We start from the raw sequence: 7160 nt of genomic DNA on the forward strand, positions 1-7160 counted from the left end.
CCTTGGTTGGTTTTGACCTTGAAACCCAATTGCATGGGCGCTTTCCCATCCACCATTTTCAATCAACTGTGGACATTTTTCAGAGACATGTCCTTGGATGGAACATACGCCACATACAGCTGTTCCTTGCATCTTCATGCCCTCGGCCATCTGAGACACAAGAGAAGTAAGATTAGCCAATTGTGAATGAAGATCGGAAGTCGAACTTACCTCATGTACTTGGTGCCGTGGGGGTCCTCTTTGGCCTACACCCTCGTACTGTTGAGCATTCAACGCTCTATTAGCAATCAAGACCTTGGCAGCCATGGGTGTTTTATCCACCAATGCTCCCCCCGCCGAAGCATCAAGCATTTGACGTTCTAGAGGTAGGAGGCCCTCGTAGAAATATTGCAAGAGCAATTCCTCCTTCATCTGATGTTGTGGACAAGAAGCAACAAGTGATTTAAACCGTTCATAATATGTAGGAAAAGACTCACCTTCTTCTTGCTGAATTCCGCTTATCTTTTTGCGTAGGAGGATGATGCGAGAAGTTGGAAAGAACTTCTCCAAGAACGCTCTCTTCATACTCTCCCAAGAAGTGACAGTGCCGGGAGCTAACTCGTATAACCAATCCTTGGCTTTATCCATCAAAGAGAATGGAAAAGCCTTCATCTTCAAGATATTTCCGTCAACATTGACGGGAGTCATACTAGAGCAAACTACTTCAAATTCTTTCAAATGTTTGTTAGGATCTTCCATGGACAAGCCATGGTATTTAGGAATATGATGAAGCAAACTTGACTTTAATTCAAACTCATCCGTCTTACCTTGGGCAGCCATGGGGTATTGAATGCACAAGGGTGCGGCATTATCCAAACCCGAGGCGGAAAGCTCCTTGAGTGTACGATTGTCCATGGCCATGCCTTGGACTTCTTCAAATATCCCTGCCGTGGCTTCCTCCTCCTCTTCTTGTACGTTTTCTTCAAGGTCAGATTCGGAACTGGGTGGATGGTGTTCTTGCTGGTTTCTAGCTCTTCTTAACTTCCTCTCAAAATCGTCGTCAAAATCCAAGATGTTTGTACGAATCGGTTAAGAGCTTCTAGTCATACATTAGTACCTAAGAAACAAGAAACAAAATTAGGTCAGAAACTTAAACAAAGTCAGAAACAAAGTGAAATAAAAGAAACAAAAACAATCCAAGGGATTAGCAAATTTGCTAATCCCCGGCAACGGCGCCAAAAATTTGATGCGGAATAGATAAGCACACAAATTAAACCCTCTTTTTGTCAAATTGTAGCAAAGATGTAAGTAGGGATCGTTCTAAACCGGGGATTAGGAGGGATTGCTAAACACGTGGAAACTGACTTAAAACTCAAAAACAAAGTTTAAAAACACTAACTTAGACTCAAAGAATGCAAAAGTAAAGGTTAAAACACTTAAACGAACCTAAAACTCAAAACAGCAACTAGAAGGCTCAAAACTGCCTAAAAACCACTTTCTGGGCAGTTTTGAGCACCTACACTAATTTGGACGAAATTTGATGAAAACTTGAATCAAAATACTTAGAAACACAAATCAAAACACTTTCTAACTAATCTAAGACTTCAAATTAAAGGGGGATTTGTTTTGGACGAAAATTTAACACAAAACAGAAACTTTAATTAACACAGATTGTAAAAACGATTTTGGTGAAATAGATGGATAAAAGGCTAGTTAGGAGGTTCTTCTCCACACATGTCACACTTGCAAACAAAACGATTTTCAGTTGTTCTTCCGATAAACTATGAATACTCAACGCCCCAAGTTAACCGTGAATTGCACTAATTAACCCTCAGTTTTTCCACAAGTTATTAAGTTGGATGATTGCATACGACAACCCAAAACATTCCCTACAAGTTCCCTACATGAATTGCATAATAGAGATACAAGCAAGAATCATTACGTTCTATGAAAAACATAAGCATTGACGAAGCATTTGTTACTATGAATTGCATGAAACTTATGCTAAGAATTCATTCAACGCGATCGTTTTCAAGCGATCTTCTCTACTTGTGATTATAAGATTGTAACTATTAGGTGAAACTCCCTCATAATCTAGCATCATATTCATGCATGAAAACTAAGCGTGCACTCTCAATCAACATACACAAATAAGTTATCAATCAAATAGATGAACGAATTGAATCCATAACTCATGAAATAACAACTGAATGTAATCGAATCAAATTGCAAGCATGTACATGGTTTCGAATCACCCCCCAACTAAGGGGGTTTAGTTCCTCATACTCACAACACAAAGTTTATTGAATTGAAACATCGAAGACATAAGAAAGATTACACCTAAAATGCCAAAGAAGTCCACTTTGAAATCTGCACAGAAAGCTCCTCTTTCTTCTTCTCCTTGCTGCGGCAGAGATGGTTTTGGGGGTTTTGGATGTGATTTTTGATGTAGGAAGGGAATTAGGATGGTATGGGGGTGCGGCAAGGTGTGTGGGTGGTGTATGGAGGTGTAGGATGGTGTATAGAGGTGGAGAATGGTGGCTGGAATGGATGAAGGCTGCGGCAAAGTGGGGAATAGGGTTTTGACGAATTTCTGAATATGGAGAGGGAGAGGATGTGCGGCTAGGTGTAAAATACATATATATAGACACCTAAAACCCTAAATAAATCAGATTAGACAACAATGGGCTAGGGTTAGGTGCGGCACTTAAGTGAACATGGGCTAGGGTTTGTAAAATAGGCTTCTAGGATGGAAAGGTGCGGCTTGGGTTTAGGAGGAATGGACTAGGGTTAACATGGCAGATTTTAGATGATTAGGCCCTAGGGTTCGGCATGGGTTGAAGGTCCACAAGGAAATTTGGGTTTAGGTCATCTAAAAGCCCAACGCCAAGAATAGAAACTCTCGAAAATGGAAACCTCCAAAAATAGAAACTTCCAACTTTTAGAAACTTTGGTTGCCAATTCCGATTTAGGAAAGATCGACCCAAAATGGAAACTTTTAGGCATAGCTTTCCTACTTCAAGTAGGAAACCTCAAATCTTCAACTCTTCAATTCCATCCCAACCTTGCGTTCCAAGCATGTCCTTTTCAATTCAAGCTCACTTTTTGCTCCAAAAGCTCCAAATTGCATCATTTCATGTAATACGTCCGCTAAACCTGAAAACACAAGAAAGTAGCTTAAAAGACTACTTTAACGAAGAAAACATAACAAAGATGCATAAGAACTAGCTAACTAAGGCGCATAAATATGCTCCTATCAAAGGGCAGCAAAATCAAACCAAAACAATGCTTAATCAAGCTAAGGAGGTGGATGAGTTGAAGAAACAAATGGGCCAAATGGCGGAGTTCATATGGCAATTCAAAGAGCAAGGCAAATTGCCTAGCACAACTGTTGTGAATCCAAGGAGAGGATTTGAATCCGCCAAGGCGATTACGTTGAGAAGTGGAAAAGAAGTTGGAATGGACCCCCAACCATCAAAATCTGCCCAAACGGAGGACGAGAAGTTGCACTTCGAGGAGAAGAACCATGGCAATGCCACGGCAAGGAATGCACAACCCTTGCCGTGCACTCCTACACCCCTAATCCATCCAATCCGTCCACCATATGTAAGAAAGTTCAAATTCCAATTAATTCTAACGTTATTCCTTAAAATGTACCCTTTCCTAGCAGATATTTGCAAGCCAAGAACGAAGAGGAGGAAAAAGATGTTCTGGAGACGTGTAGAAAAGTGCATGTCAATATCCCACTCCTTGATGCTATTAAGCAAATCCTGAAGTATGCCAAGTTTTTGAAGAAGCTTTGTACAACAAGGAAACGTATTCGGGAGAAAGAAGTGGTACATGTAAGCGAGAATGTCTCTGCAATGTTGCAAAGGAAGCTGCCACCTAAATGCAAAGATCCGGGTAGTTTCACAATTCCTTGTGTAATTGGTAGTACAAGATTTGAGCATACTATGCTAGATTTAGGTGCATCAATTAATGTTATGCCATATTCTGTGTATGCATCTATGAATTCAGGAAAACTCAAAAAAGATGGTGTGATTATTCAATTAGCTGATCGATCTAACGCATATCCAAAAGGAGTATTGGAACATGTTTTGGTGCAAGTAGACCATTTGATTTTTCCTGCAAATTTCTATATGCTAGATATGGAGGATTCAGCCCACTCTCTACCATCACCACTCTTACTTGGATGACCTTTCATGAAAACGGCTCAAACCAAGATTGACGTGGCCAAGGGCGCAGTAACTATGGCATTTGGTGGTGATATGATTAACTTTAAGATTGCTGAATCTATTGAGAATACTAATGATGTCCGTTCTTGTTGTGCCACTGATGTACTTGAAAATATAGGGCAGGAATGTTCAACACTAATAAAAAAGGATGTTTCTCGCACCACAATCGATAAGGGACTTGGAGTAAAGCACAAAGAGCACGCCCTAACCTTCAAATCACCAAATCTGGCCGAGAGTATCCCTTGTGCATCTGTTCAATGCGCTGATAGGAGCATATTTATGCGCCTTAGTTAGCTAGTTCTTATGCATGTTTGTTATGTTTTCTTAGTTTAAAGTAGTCTTTTAAGCTAGTTTCATGTGTTTTCAGGTTTTAAGGGCATATTACATAAAATGATGCAATTTGGAGCCTTTTGGAGCAAAATGGAGCTTGGAATAGAAGTCACATACTTGGAGCCAAGGGAATGGACGAGAATGAAGATTTGAAGATTTGAGGAGTCTTGAAGAAGGATTCCTAATCAACGAAGGATTCCTAATTAAAGAAGGATTCCTAATCAATGGAGGAGTCCTAGCTAAGGATGGATTCGTAGTCAAAGATGGATTCCTAGAAGGATGAGGATTCCTACTCATGCAAGGTTTCCTACTTGACGAAGGAGAATTAAAGTCAAAGAATCAGCTCAAGTGAAGAAATCTTATCCAAAACATCATCCATAACCTTATCTTATCCAAACAAACCTTATCATATCCTATCTTATCCAGATTTGAATCCATTGATACTTTAGCTGAGAAGGGGGGTTCATAACTAGATTAGAATGCTTAAAACTAGATTTCTAGAAGCCCTATCCCTGCACATATAAGGTGCCGCACCTATCCCCTTTCTAGAACTTGTTTTCCTTGACTTGCAAGGCATTCTAGAAGGCCTATCCATATCCTATAATTCCTGCCGCACCTTGGTGAACCTTTTCCCTTGTGGATTCTGATTTCTAAGCCTAATTCCTTGTGGATTTGGGTTATTCAAGTCCATATCTGATTCCCTTAGGGTTTTAAGTGCCTATATATACTCATATAAACCCCTAGATCAGATCACCACCTCTCATACACAACCATTCACGCTGATGCGAAATAAATTAAGCACACAAATTAAACCCTCTTTTTGTCAAATTGTAGCAAAGATGTAAGTAGGGATCGTTCTAGACCGGGGATTAGGAGGGATTGCTAAACGCTTGGAAACTGACTTAAACACTCAAAAACAAAGTTAAAAACACTAAACTAGACTCAAAGAATGCAAAACTAAAAGTTAAAACACTTAAACAAACCTAAAACTTAAAACAGCAACTAGAAGGCTCAAAACTGCCTAAAAACCACTTTCTGGGCAGTTTTGAGCACCTACACTAATTTGGACGAAATTTGATGAAAACTTGAATCAAAATACTTAGAAACACAAATCAAAACACTTTCTAACTAATCTAAGACTTCAAATAAAAGGGGGATTTGTTTTGGACGAAAATTTAACACAAAACAGAAACTTGAAACTAAACAGATTGTAAAAACGATTTTGGTGAAATAGATGGATAAAAGGCTAGTTAGGAGGTTCTTCTCCACACATGTCACACTTGCAAACAAAACGATTTTCAGTTGTTCTTCCGATAAACTATGAATACTCAACGCCCCAAGTTAACCGTGAATTGCACTAATTAACCCTCAGTTTTTCCAGAATTTATCAAGTTGGATGATTGCATACGACAACTCAAAACATTCCCTACAAGTTCCCTACATGAATTGCATAATAGAGATACAAGCAAGAATCATTACGTTCTATGAAAAACATAAGCATTGACGAAGCATTTGTTACTATGAATTGCATGAAACTTATGCTAAGAATTCATTCAACGCGATCGTGTTCAAGCGATCTTCACTACTTGTGATTATAAGATTATAACTATTAGGTGAAACTCCCTCATAATCTAGCATCATATTCATGCATGAAAACTAAGCGTGCACTCTCAATCAACATACATAAATAAGTATCAATCAAATAGATGAACGAATTGAATCCACAACTTATGAAATAACAACTGAATGTAATCGAATCAAATTGCAAGCATGTACATGGTTTCGAATCACCCCCCAACTAAGGGGGTTTAGTTCCTCATACTCACAACACAAAGTTTATTGAATTGAAACATCGAAGACATAAGAAAGATTACACCTAAAATGCCAAAGAAGTCCACTTTGAATTCTGCACAGAAAGCTCCTCTTTCTTCTTCTCCTTGTTGCGGCAGAGTTGGTTTAGGGGGTTTTTGGATGGGTTTGGATGACTTTGGATGAGGGAGAATGGTGGAAAACTATCTAGGATAGGTGTAGGGCACGGCTAGGAAGGTTTGGGGTCAGAGAATATGGATTTGGGTGTAGGTTGGGCTCGGCAAAGGTGAGGGACAGGTTCTGGCGTGAATGGAGTTTCTGGATGTGTTTTTGGTTTTTTAGAAGGGAGTTAGGATGGTAGGGTGGTGCGGCAAGGTGTGGGAAAGAGTTATGGAGGTGTGGAATGGTGTCTAAAGGTGGAGGATGGTGGCTGGAATGGATGAATGGCTGCGGCAAGGAAGGGATTTGGGTGATGGTGGCTGCGGCAAGGTGGGGAAAGGGATGTAGTTTTCTGATTTTTATGGAGAGGGAAGAAGAAGTTCGGCTAGGGTGGTAAAACACAAATATATAAGCACCTAAAACCCTAATGAAATCAGATTAGACCACAATGGGCTAGGGTTTGTGCGGCACTTAAGTGAACATGGGCTAGGGTTTAACATAGCAGATTTTAGATGATTAGGCCCTAGGGTTCGGCATGGGTTGAAGGTCCACAAGGAAATTTGGGTTTAGGTCATCTAAAAGCCCAACGCCAAGAATAGAAACTCTCGAAAATGGAAACCTCCAAGAATAGAAACTTCCAACTTTAGA

The 7160-nt window shown here is 39.8% G+C and overlaps 1 long non-coding RNA gene across 1 annotated transcript; it reads right to left on the minus strand.

Annotated features, from left to right (window-relative positions):
• Positions 1-2134: 2134 nt before the first annotated feature.
• On the minus strand, positions 2135-6883 carry LOC126631014 (uncharacterized). Its single transcript, XR_007626207.1, has 2 exons — positions 6421-6883; positions 2135-2319 (listed from the first exon to the last, which is right to left on the minus strand). It is a non-coding gene; the product is annotated as an uncharacterized LOC126631014 (long non-coding RNA).
• Positions 6884-7160: the final 277 nt, after the last annotated feature.

Source organism: Malus sylvestris, chromosome 8 (genome assembly GCF_916048215.2).
Source record: "Malus sylvestris chromosome 8, drMalSylv7.2, whole genome shotgun sequence".
Taxonomy (NCBI): Eukaryota; Viridiplantae; Streptophyta; class Magnoliopsida; order Rosales; family Rosaceae; genus Malus; species Malus sylvestris.